The sequence below is a fragment of the Camelus bactrianus genome, chromosome 36 (assembly GCF_048773025.1).
Source record: "Camelus bactrianus isolate YW-2024 breed Bactrian camel chromosome 36, ASM4877302v1, whole genome shotgun sequence".
Taxonomy (NCBI): domain Eukaryota; kingdom Metazoa; phylum Chordata; class Mammalia; order Artiodactyla; family Camelidae; genus Camelus; species Camelus bactrianus.
Window position 1 is genome coordinate 14,291,565 of NC_133574.1, and position 12,320 is coordinate 14,303,884.

At 47.0% G+C, this 12,320-nt stretch overlaps 1 pseudogene; it reads right to left on the bottom strand.

Moving 5' to 3' along the window:
• Positions 1–1,011: 1,011 nt before the first annotated feature.
• On the bottom strand, positions 1,012–10,387 carry LOC141576111 (uncharacterized; annotated as a pseudogene).
• Positions 10,388–12,320: the final 1,933 nt, after the last annotated feature.

Consider the following 12,320-nt stretch of genomic DNA (forward strand, 5'->3'; position numbering starts at 1 on the left):
CTCTTCTTTGTTTCTATTTCTAGTAGAAAATTCATTTTTTCAGTATTTATGTATTTACTTATATGCTTACTTACTTGTTGAATACCTGCTTTTTCTCTTTCTCCTACCAGATCATAAATTCTTTCAGGGTGGGTGTTGTGTTATCAATTTTCTGTATCAGACCGAGGTTTTGCACTAGTCAGTGTTGCCTAGCTAGCTGTTGAAACCATTGGCTTTAATGTTTATGTTACACTTTATTATTTCATGGTTTAAGCTATAAGTTAAGACATTTCTAAAATGATTGTTCTATGCATGGAGTAATGGTGTCCCACTCCCCCACTAACCTACCCCTGTGTATTGGGGAGAGAGAGAGGTCTTTGGCCTGAGCCTGGGAAGCCACATTATTTCTAGGTTGGAGGAATCACAATCACAATCTAAATGCGGTGATGATCAATTATGACTTTCTCTAACTTCAGAGAGAGCCATGAAAACCAAATGTCTAGGGGGAGCACAGTGAGACACGTGGGAACTGTAGCATCATTTCCATCAGCTCAGTAGCTGCTCAGAGTCAACCCACATGTCTCCACCCTCCTGGGGTCTAGTAAATGAATGAATGAGTTTCTTCTCATTATGGATAAATGTCGCACCAAAGGGAAATTGTTCTCATTTTATGTCTTAATTCTCAAAGGTTCAGAATAAATTGATAATATTGACTAATTGTTTACTATTTCATAATAGGGTTCCTCCTCTAGAATCAGAAAGACCATTGGTGATGGCCTTTGTGATAATGTACCTGTCCCAATATCTTTGGGAAGCCTGAAGAATATTTGCAATTTTCACCACATTTTTTCATAAATTAAATTAACAAGGTAAAGTAACTGTCTTCAGGAGTTTAATTTCCTACCTCTTATAAAAAATAAACACATTTAGGCTGTTCACCCACTCTGAAAAGCTATTTTTTATACATAAGTAAACTTTCAGGGTTAATGCTCCCCTCCCCGTGTCCCCACTGGGTAGAGAGGAGATAAGGATTTATTTTGCTTAAAAAAAGAGAATAAAACCCATGAGATTATGACCGCCATATTTCAAGGTTGTTTCCGATTTCTTGATACTATTATAAAAGAGATAAATTTGAGTTAATTTTAATTGAAATTGAGTCTTTTATCTAAAAATATGTAACATGGAGACTGCAAGAAATAAAGAAGTAAAGTCATATATTAACAAAAATGTACATTTTGTGTAAATCTAAGAAGAAACCTTAGGCTTATTAGGGGGACTTTCATGGCAGACCCAGCTATGACTTTAAGCGTGGAGGTAGACCCTATATAGAGCTTGGAAATGCCACCATCACAAATATACTTTGAACCCAAACATCAAGGAATATGGAAGTTGAATGGCCAGAGATGTCTGTCATCCTGGAGGAGAAATTTGGATGGTCTGAGAACTCCCAGTCCTGTGCAGCAGAGCCACAGGTAAGTAAATCACAAGAGTGGGGAGGCAGGGCTGGCAGGGTCAGCAGGCAATTGAATGGAAAGCAACTTGGGGGAAGGCTACTGAAAAGGTAGAATCTGACATTAAAAGAGAATTATATATTTTTGTCTCAGATCAGCAGTCTTTTTTTTTTTTTTTTTTTTTTGGTAGAATATTTTTTTATTCAGGAAAAATACACAAAAAAACAAAAAAGTTATCAAACCACACACAGGAAGGGTATGAGAAGAGGGAGGTGTCCATCCAGCCCTGGCCTCTGACCATGTGGTTTGGGCAGCAAAAAGGGTTGTGGGGTAATGGTCCCAAAAATAAAAATGGTGTATGTGGGGGGGAAGGAGAGGGTGCAAAATCAGTGGGGAGCAGTAGGGGGAAGGGACAGATGAGGTCAGTACTGTGAACACCACAGGAGGGAGCCATTTTACAACATTTCTCGTTGATCATACCACCGTGGGCACCTTCTTTGCCCATCAGCAGGACTAGCGTCTTGGCAGTCACGGTGACCATGATGTTGAAGGAGAGTGCGCCACCTGTGATCTTGGTACAAAGATCCATGGGAAATTCCCCATCCTGCAGCAGTGAGTCCCGGATCACAGAACATTTCTGGCCCCCAAGCCTTAGCCCACTCATGAAAAATCTTGACCAGTCTGTCAATCAGGAAACCAACCTCAGCTGGTGTGATGCTAGCAAAGGTTTTCCTGGGGTGGCGGCGCAGATGTGGGGCGAGTCCTTAGAGCCCACCATGGCCGCATCCTGACAGGTCCCGTCCACGAGCAGGTTGTGGATGTAGGTGTTCCCCGCCTGCTGCTGGGGCCGCAGGCGGGGCTCGGGAGGCCTCGGGCTGGTGGGCGGGGGGAGGCGGATAGCTCGGGACACGGGATGCCCACTGGACGGCGGCTCTGCGAGCTGTCCCAACAGCCTTCTAAGGTCTGGATCATATAACCAGAATATACTGCAAAACTGGAGTTTACATTTTGAGTTCTGGCAACTCTTCAACAACAAAAGGCGAGTTTATTTTTGGTTTCTTTTGTATTTTGAAAAGCTCTCTAGTCTTTAAAGATTGAAATCTCTGGGTTATATATATATATACATGTAATCCCCCAAAAACAGTCTGCGGTCTCAGGTGCACCCTTTGGTCAGCGGTGGACACAGGCGGGGGTTGGGGGTTTCTCAAGGCCTGGAGGGCGTCCGCATGGACTTTACTGGGGTCAGGTGGACCAGAAACACTAGGGAGCAGCTGGATAAGAGCTGGGCAGGTTCCAGGAGGTCACTTCTGGGAGAAAGGATGGGCGCCCCTCGTAGTATTTTGATGGCCCAACCCTGCCACTGGTCCACTCTGGTCCATGGAAGGACAAGAAAGGAGGGGAAGAGGCTGATGTTTGGTAAGTGAGAAAGTTCCTGAAGACCGAGGCAGGTTTTGTCAGCTCAGGCCTCGGCTGCCCCATCCGGTGGTGATTGTGTCACTGGAGGGGCAGCCCAGAGCCACAAAACTGTCTTCCCCGCAGAGCCCTGAGGAGGGCTGATGTTCCCCTGCCTTCGGTGAGGGCCGAGTGTCTGGGTTTGATTACAAAGTTGCTGCAGATTGGATAATCTCTGGTTCCTTTGTGTGAATGTGCCCGGCCCTCCTAAGAGGGAAAAGCGCGGTGCACTTCAAAAGATACTGAAGGTGTTCACACCAGTATAAGAAATCTGTTGCTATTAAATGAAACCAAAAGGAAAAGGCAAACTGTAGCAGAAGAAGCCTTTCCAAATACAGTTATTAGAAAGGAAGAAGGAAAGGAGGAGGGGAAGGAGGGCGGGACGAGGGCTGCTTCCTGACCTAAGCAGAAGCCCCGCTGCTGGCTCACCCACATCTCCCGGGTCCGGGTCTCCGCCTCAGGCTCTACTTCTGTGAGGCCGTGCAGTCATTATCCTTCTTAGTTTCTTCTTAAAAGTTTTTCCCACTTGACACCTTAAAATAAATGACAAATTTAATGATGAGATGGAATTTACTGTGAGTCACTGAAGCCTTGTGGCTGCCACTGATCAGTCTACTGGGCTCCCCGCATGGCCCAAGGGAAGGGGGAGACTCGGGCATGTGCCCTATGTGTGTGTGATGTGTGTCTGCATGTGTATGTTTGTGTGTGGGGTGTATGTGGTGTGTGTGTTTATGTAGGGTATGTATATGGTGTGTGCCATGTGTGTGTTTGTGTAGCACCCAGCAGCCTGAGTCTGCAGGGTGAAGGGCCAAGTCCCTGCTTCCTGTGGAGGAGCACAGGCCAAACACATGCCCCCACATGTGGAGACCCCTGGCGCAGAGCCTTGGACCCCAATGGGTCAGGTGGCCCTTGGCCGTTGTCACTTGAGGATTGGACACAGACAGACCCGGGGTGGCATCTGATGTTTGGATCCCAGCTTTGGTACCCAGGACACCTCCCTATGAGGGAGCTCCCATCATTTCCAGGCTCCTGGGAAGAAGGGGCCACCCCCAAGTGAAGGCCTGTGGGACAGTCATGAGGATCCTCAGAGAGGCTGAGCCAAAGATTCCAGCCCAGTTCATGTGGACCGGGGTAAAGGGGGTCTGCCTGGGTTGGGCTGGAGGGAAAGGAGGCCATAGGGCCGCCCCCTGCAGCTTCATCTGCTCTGCCCCATCAGTCCTGCCCCTCAGTGCATCACCCCCCCTTTCCTGGGCATCCCGGCCAGCCTCTAGTCCCAACCCCGTGGGCTCCAGCTCACGGAGCACCCGCCCAGCACCAGGCCGCACCCCAGGAGGGAGACGGCTCCTTACTCCAGCCCTGCAGTTGGAAGACCACTGGGAGAGGTAACCCTAATTACCCAGAGTCACAGAGCTGGTAGCTGGTGGAGCCTGCGTTCCCAACATCAGGGTTTTAACTCTTCTATTTCCTCTGTGATCACAGCGTCTAGTATTTACATGTACATGTGTTTGTGAGTTTCAGTTTCCTCATTTTTACATCTAAAATAATTATTAAATACAGTATAAACTCAACATGATTGTAATTTTAAAAGGGGATGTACAAACTATTGTATAAAAAATAGATGTGCATCCTGGGGAGTTAAACCCAATATCTTGTAATAATGTATAACGGAGTATAATCTGCAAAAACACCAAGTCATTATGCTGTACACCTGAAACTAACACATTATTGTAAATCAGCTATACTTCAATAAAAATAGAATAAAAAGAATACATATTACCTTGTTAATTAAGATATTAGGAATGTTTCAAATGGGACAGCAGAAGCTAAAGTGCTTTAAAACAAAGGTGCTGTGGCAGTGGAGAGGTGGGGGGTGTATTCATTGCTCCTCTTAGTATTTTATTGTATTTACATGATTCTTTCATTGGAGGAAATGGGATTAGAGAAAAGCCACAGGTCTTTGGTCTGGTGACACAGAGGGTGGCTGGTGACTGGAGACTGAGGTAACCTCCAGCCCTAGGAAAGTGAGCACCTTGGGTGGAGATGTCTGAGGGGGGCCCTCCTGGAAGGGGAGGCTGGGTGGCAAATGGGATGGTTTCCATTTTTCTGTGTCCATCATTTCAGAACGTGGGGGCAATGAAGACAGTGCCCTGATCCATGGACAGCCACAGTGCCCCTAGGGAAAGTTATTCGACAGGTGCTAAAGATGGAACACTGTATTCAGGAGGAACTCTCCAAGGGGTGACATGGCTGGGGGAACCAGGCCCAAGTCCAACTTCGGCCTAGGCCAGTGGGGTTTACAGCCCAGGAACAGGGTAGGTTCATGGATGAAGACTCACTGAGAGGAAACATCCATGGTCTGGGCTCTGGCTGGCCCTTAAGGGGTTCCTGGTGCAGGTAGGCCAGATGGTCAGATTTCTTTGGGTGGTCATATCCCAGCCCAGGCTAAGCTGACTCAGCAGGGGACTTTCCTGGGTGACATGGGCCCAGCAGGATGATGCTGAAGGTCAGATGATGGAGGTCGAGTCTGGAGGAGCCAAGGTTTTGTCAGGGAAGGGTCATGTGCCTAGTGGAGGATTTGTTTGCCCAGGGGGAAGTGCTCTCAGACTCAGACCCTGGAAGCAGGTGCTTCACACACTGCATGTATCCAGAGATGTCCTGAGGCTGTGAGTTAGAGTCTGCACTGGTGGGGGCTTTGTAAGTGGATAAGAAATCAAACTAAGGTTAGAGGCCTGGAAATTCAAGGCTCAGAGAGGGCAAGTAACTCTTCCAAGGCTTCACAGTGAATGTGTATTGCTTCTTTATACTGAAGACAAGTCTCCCATCCTCATCTCCCCTGTGAGGCGTTCCCACTACTGCTGCCCCGAAAGTCCTAGCACAACACACTCAAAGGACTCCCCACGGTCAGCAGGTCAAAGAGCAGAACTCTTTATGTTTGCCAAGGACCTTGTTAATTTGAACAATACAGAAAACTACAAAAACGGAAAACAAGTTTCCCATAAATAGGCATGTCACTATTAGTAATATTTGTGTTGTTCCTTATGTTTAACTGACGGAACGTGAGCTTGTATATATTCGCCATCATTATGCGTACATTATGATATGCTCACTGAGGTCATTGTAGGGTTTTAACATGAAAAATAAGATAAATAAATTAGAAGAAATCAATCATTTAATTTAAATGTAAATTACATCACATTGTGAAATTGTTGCAAATTCCCTCTCTGTTGCAATGTGTAAATTGTTTATATTTTATAGAGTAGCAAATTTCTTAAAAATTCAAAACAGCAAATACTTTTTGAACACCTGCATACACACTAGGTATATGCTATATATGATTTATACATAATAGAATGTCTATGTGTCAATATTCATGTATATAACTGCATAGACCTAAGTGGAGATTTCTCACACTGTTCCTTGGGCTTACTTCCTACATGTAACCAGTGTTGAAGTTTGGTGCAAATCCTATTCGGTTTGTTTTGTTGTTGTTGTTGTTGTTTTTAAGTAGAGCTGAAATTATAATCCTGGTCAATGTGCTCCAAATTCCGTGTTCTTTCTATGAAATGAGATAATGCACATAAAATAGAAGGAATGCCTGGTATGTAGCAAGACTCAGCATTAGCTGTCATCCTGTTTCATTTCTATCAATGTTGTTAAATGGAATTAGCTGCTTAGTCAGTGAATACTTGGTGCACACGTTTTTCTCAGCACCACAGTAAGTACAGAAGGTATCTGAGAGGGTTTCAGTGACAAAGGCTATGCAATGTCATTTTCATTTTAATATATGCCTACAGTTAAGCATAGCATAGAGGCCATTGTAATATATCAGGTTATAAAGTAGATCCTAAAGGCCACATTGATCTTAAAGTTTACAGATTGCCTTCATTCTCCAAATATTACCATTGCCCCTCCCTTGATCTTGATAAAGACAGGTTGTAGGAGTGTGGCAATTTCTGTGTGGGTCTTTGCTGCAGTGTGTGTAACCAGCAGCACACAGATACACCTGGCTTTGTGGCCCACCTTTCCAGAAATATATGATTTCAAGTCTGGCTGCCCTCCTGTTCAGATCAACCTCTATACCAGCCCACTGGGGATGAGGAACTGTCTCCTGAGGTGGCTCAGATAGCTCTGATTGCTAGAAAGTTCCATGTGGTGGCCTTTAAATTTAATTTGGCCCGAGTAAAATCTCACTAATTTGAGCCTTCAGACAGAGATGGCACACTTGATCTTTGTTTACACAGACCTGACGCCAGAAAATTTTCAGGATTCTCATCCAATAAAGGCCATTCAGGCTAATGTTACTAGCTTCCTCCACAGAGGGCTCAGTACACGGAAGTTTCTTTAACCATGTGCTTCTAGATGCAGAGATGGGCTCTTAGGTGTAAGGGTTGTAATTCTGTGACACTGTGTTGTGAAAGGTGCACTTCTTATGAACTTTAATAAAAGCATGAGTTAATTTAATTAATAAAACTCATAAATGAGTGAATGACTAAGGTCACATTCCTAGAACTCCTGAAAACTGCTCAGAATTTCAGAATGCCTGAAGCTCTGGGACAGTCACCTGCCCCCACCCCTTGCATCAGGAACTGTGCTTTGGGTGGGTGGCCTTCCCTGCTGTGTTCTGAAAATAATGCAAAATGTTGTTTAAGTATTCTGGAATTTAGCTTTTTGATTTAGACAGCCTGGCCTTGTTCCAGATAAGATGGCCTGGATATGCAAGAGGTTACAGTTTAATTTACAAAGGAGATGTTCAAAGCACAGGAATGCAGACATGCAGACCTAAAAGATGCCAGTGATCTGGGCACAGGCCCCCTGTGCTGTGTTTGGGAGAATCAAGGGATCCACATTATTTGTTGAAGTGTTCTGAGTTGGTTTCCCAAGTTTTGTTTGTAGTGACATTGAGGGGACTGCGTTTGGATCCTGGCTTTGTTTTGTAACCTCAACTTTATGGTTTTTGACTCATCAATGTTTGTGCTTGCAGTGGATTTATTTTGACAGTACCTCTGGTCCCTGGGGTACAGGCTTATCCTGTGTTGGCAGTACCTGCCCCAGCCATTGCCACGTGGACACTCAGGGTTTCCATTCCTGAAGTCTCCACAGCTCAAGCTTATTTGACCTGTTTTGAAAAGGTGTGCATATATACATTTTTAACATTCTTCAGTATCCCCATGAAGAAGGAGGGCTTTAATTTCTACTGGATAGAGTGTTCCTTTTGTTCATTTCTTTTTCTTTTGCAGTGGCCCTGAGTGCCTGCACAACGTGAGTGTGTCCCGCCACGCTGCTTCATGCAATCCCACGCCCACTGTACCACCGGTAGAGTGCTTCTTAGTTGGTGCTCTGTGGTTTTATATCAGTTTTTAATATTGATGTCTGGTGGATCCAGAGGTCCTGGTGATTGTCTGTGTTTATCTCATGAGCCTTATTGTTGCAGAAAGAATGGCCCCTGTCCCTGACAAGCCAAATAACACAGAGACAAGGTGTTAGAGTTTAGAAGAAAAGAGGAAGCTTTATTACTTTGCCAGGCAAAGCGGACCCACAGGAGGCTAGTGCCTTCAAAACTATGAAGACATCTTGGGGATGGAGCAGGGTGATTAGCCATAGGTTAAACAATGAAGCATTGATAACAACCAACGGGATCATTTTTTCATCAGAAGACTTAGAATGGCATCATAATGCCTCCAGGTGACCAATTCTATAGAGGCTAGTGGTTACATCTCTTTATCTTGTAAGCACTTAAGATGTGTTCTTGGTAATTTGGGCTATTTTGTAAGGTTACAGTTCCGTGACTTTCTCCCTGGAGAAGGACTCAGAGACCAAGCATGATTATGACTTTCGATTACTGGAATAAAATAGAAACAGTAAGATCAATGGCTGTAGTTTTAACACTGGGCCTGGAACTGTGGGTAGCAACTGATCGGTCATGTTCATTAACCATTCTAAGGGCAAGCATCAGAATAAGCATTCTGTTAACCTAAGTGCGACCATTTGATTATTCCTCCTTCATCATGACTCATTGAGAATGGAAGGTGGGGACTTCTGGGCTTCTTGCAACACTCTTGCTTTCCATCCGACATTTAAAATTTATCTTAACCCATTCAGCTCCTTGGCTCCTCCCAGGCCCTAACCCTAACCCTGCAGCCACTGAGTGTGTCCTTGGGGCTCTTGCAGGCCTCTCCCAAAGACAAACTCAGAGTCTCTACATTTTCGAGATTTGCTGCTAATCACTTCTGGAAAAAAAAAGTACATTTAATTTTTTTCCAGAGTAGTAAGGTTATAAAGCTCAAGAATGTGTTTACAGAAGCCTAAATTTCAGAATTCTTTTTATAAAACGTATTTTTAAATTCCTCAGGTAATACATATTTTGTGTGAAAACAAGCAATACTGAAATATATGGAGTAAAAGTTTCTCCGTAGATCTTAGTCTGCTGGTTGGAGGGTTTGCACATTAAAAATTTGATAGATACTAACAAATGGATGCTTTCCAAAGGTGTCATACCATTTACAGCCCACCACCACCGGCAGCCTTTGAAGGCTTCCCAGCAGGTTTCCCAACACTGGGAACGTCTTTGCAAGTGTTTATCAGTTTGATAGGTGGGAAAATAGCATTTCACGTTTGATTGTATTTCTCTGATTATAATAGAGTTGAGTATCTTTTACTATGTAATTGTTTGGCTCTTTTCTGAGACAGGAAATAAAAGTACTGGGAAGGTGTGAGGTGCTGTTACTGAGTCTAAACACGTTCTGCTCACCACATGACAGACCAATAAATGGGGAGACGAGGTGTTGGAGCAAGGAATAGCGACTTTATTTGGAAAGCCGGCCAATTGACAAGATAGCAGACTAATATCCTGGAAAACCATATTCCCCAGTCAGAATTCAGGCTCCTTTTACACTAGAAAGTGTGGGCTTTATCCAGCAGTAGTCCCAATGAGATGGAATGTATTACTCAGGACTCTGTGGAAAGTCAAGAGAGTGAGAAGGAATCAGGGACCAACTCAATTGAGCCTCTCAAATGCTCTCACATTTATTGTGTAGCATGAAAGAAAAAAATCACCGACAACTGTGTGAAGGATGCAGGAAATTTGCTCTTGAGCCTTGGGCTCCTAAGAAGGACATGTTCAAAGCTCCCGTCCCCCTTCCCTCTGCCCCCAGATGAATGAACACAGTCCCTGAACCCACCTGGGCTGAGCCCAGGCCACGCACACAGCCAACCGCCTGCTGTCCATCCCCAGGCTTGGCCGCATCCTCCCCTTGTCAGGTCCATGTACCCATCACCTCTGCCCTTGGGGTCTGGTTCACCATCCACACCATCAGCCTGGGACCACCCTGGTGCACAGCCTGGGACACCCTGAGCTTCTGGCTCAGAGGAGGTACAGGGCACAGGGGGAAGGGCCCCTGGGCGGGAATTTGACCTGCCTCCAGTCTTGCCTTCTGAGCCCCAGAGCCTGGACACAGGGCTGTTTGTCCGCACACTGCACCAGATCTCTGACTGGTGGCTGTCACCATGGTGACTGGAGAGTGGACCGCCCCAGCACAGATGGGGTGAAGGGTGAGGGGGTCAGCTTGGGGTAGGGGAGAGACAGGATGGAAAGGGGCAGGCTCAGCCATTCAAGGAATGCTACAGCAATTAACATTAAGATGGTGAAAGAGTCAACCCCCAGTGGGCCTTGAGGCTCAGGATAATGAGAGATTAAACTTCAAGTAGATCTTGAGCTTCATTATACTCTAAGTGTAATAAACTAACATGGTAAATAACACGCCCACAGTCATCATGGAAGTCCAAAGGCTGACCACAAAAGGTCAAAGAGTGGGAAATGGTCAAATTCCTGGGAATCCCAGCCCCTTCCCCTGGCTACTTAGACCTGTCCTTCCACTTATTAGCATATGAAGCCACCAAGCCCATTAAAACCAGCAACAGGGCATCTCACGGCCGCCCCTCTCTCTCTCTTTGGAGACAGCCCACATCCTGTCTATGCAATGTGTCCCTACTTGTAATCTGAGCATGCAAACCCCACAACTCGTGAACTATCTCTGGCCTTTCTCTTGCCTTTAAATGTATCTCTCTGAATAAACTACCTTCACTCAACTGTGGCTCTCTCTTGAATGCTTTCCTGCATGAAGCCACGGACCCACACTTGGGGCACGTCCCAGAGGCTCAATTGAGACCTGAGACATTGCCCTCCTCACGCCCCACATCTGTTTTCCTGCATCAGGGGTGCACTCAGAGTGAGGGGGTATCGTGCAGTGGGGGAAACATACTGAGGGTTGGGCCCCTCAGAGTGGAAGTGACCTGGCTGAGGGTTAAGGCTGCAATCCCGGGGTGAGAGGATAATCTTGGAATAGGGGACCTGGGGTGAGGTATGAGGGGACAGCTTGTGGTGCAGGGTCCTTAGATTAGGACATAGTGGGGCAGAATGTGGCGGCGGGGACCTCAGTATAAGAAGGTGTTTCATCTTGGGGGTCCTGTCAGGGACCTGGCCTGGCCTGGGGTGGGGGGTCAATGACAGGGGTTTTGACAAGCAGGAGTGGGGTCGGGGGTGTGGCCTGGCCCAGGGCTGATGTTGGTGGTTTCGCTTGGGCGCCAGGACCTGGTCTGTGGCGGGGTGGGGCGTTGGGAATGGGCCTCGCCCAGCCCAGCTCGCCGCGCGCTGTGCTGCAGGAGCCGCTGCCCGCCCAGAGCTCGAGGAAGTTGTGCGGGAGCCGGGCTCTCCTGGACCAGCACCCCCCAAGGAGGAACACGGCCTTGGATCTGGGCAGCCGCCTGCCGTCCCCTTCGCTGGCGCCTCTGGGTAGGTGAAGGGATGCTGGTGGGGGCACGCAGGTTGGGGATCCGGCGGGGGAGGCGCACAGGTGTGAGTGCGGAGGTGAGGCCGGGGCCGCGTGGCTCCTTAGGACCCCGAGGCGGGTCCGGGGCCGCCGCCATGGTTCGTTGTGCCCCCCAAATTAGTAGTCACTGAACCCCGCACCTTCACCGCCACTCATAAGAGGGTTTGGGAAAGCGGTCGCAGCCCCAGGAGGTGGGAGGGCGCCGGCCGTGCCCGGAGCACCTCCGACTGACACTCAGGCCAGGGTCCCCTGGCGCAGGTGGGCCTGCCTGATGAGTGGTGGCTGCCCCCGACCCTTCAAGGTACAGGCGACCTGGGGCGGAATAATGGGCCAGGCCCAGGTCTTTGGGAGCTTGTCAGCCTGCCTGAGATCAAAAGCCTTTGACAAGTCTACTTTTAGTCTTTTGAGGAATCTCCATGCTGTTTTCCACAATGGCTGCACCAAACCACTTTCCCACCGGCAGTGTAGGAGGGTTCCTTTTCTCCACAGCCACTCCAGCATTTGTCATTTGTGGACTTTTGCATGATGGCCATTCTGACTGGTGTGAGGTGAGACCTCATTGTAGTTTTGATTTGCATTTCTTTGATAATTAATGATATTGAGCATTTTTTCA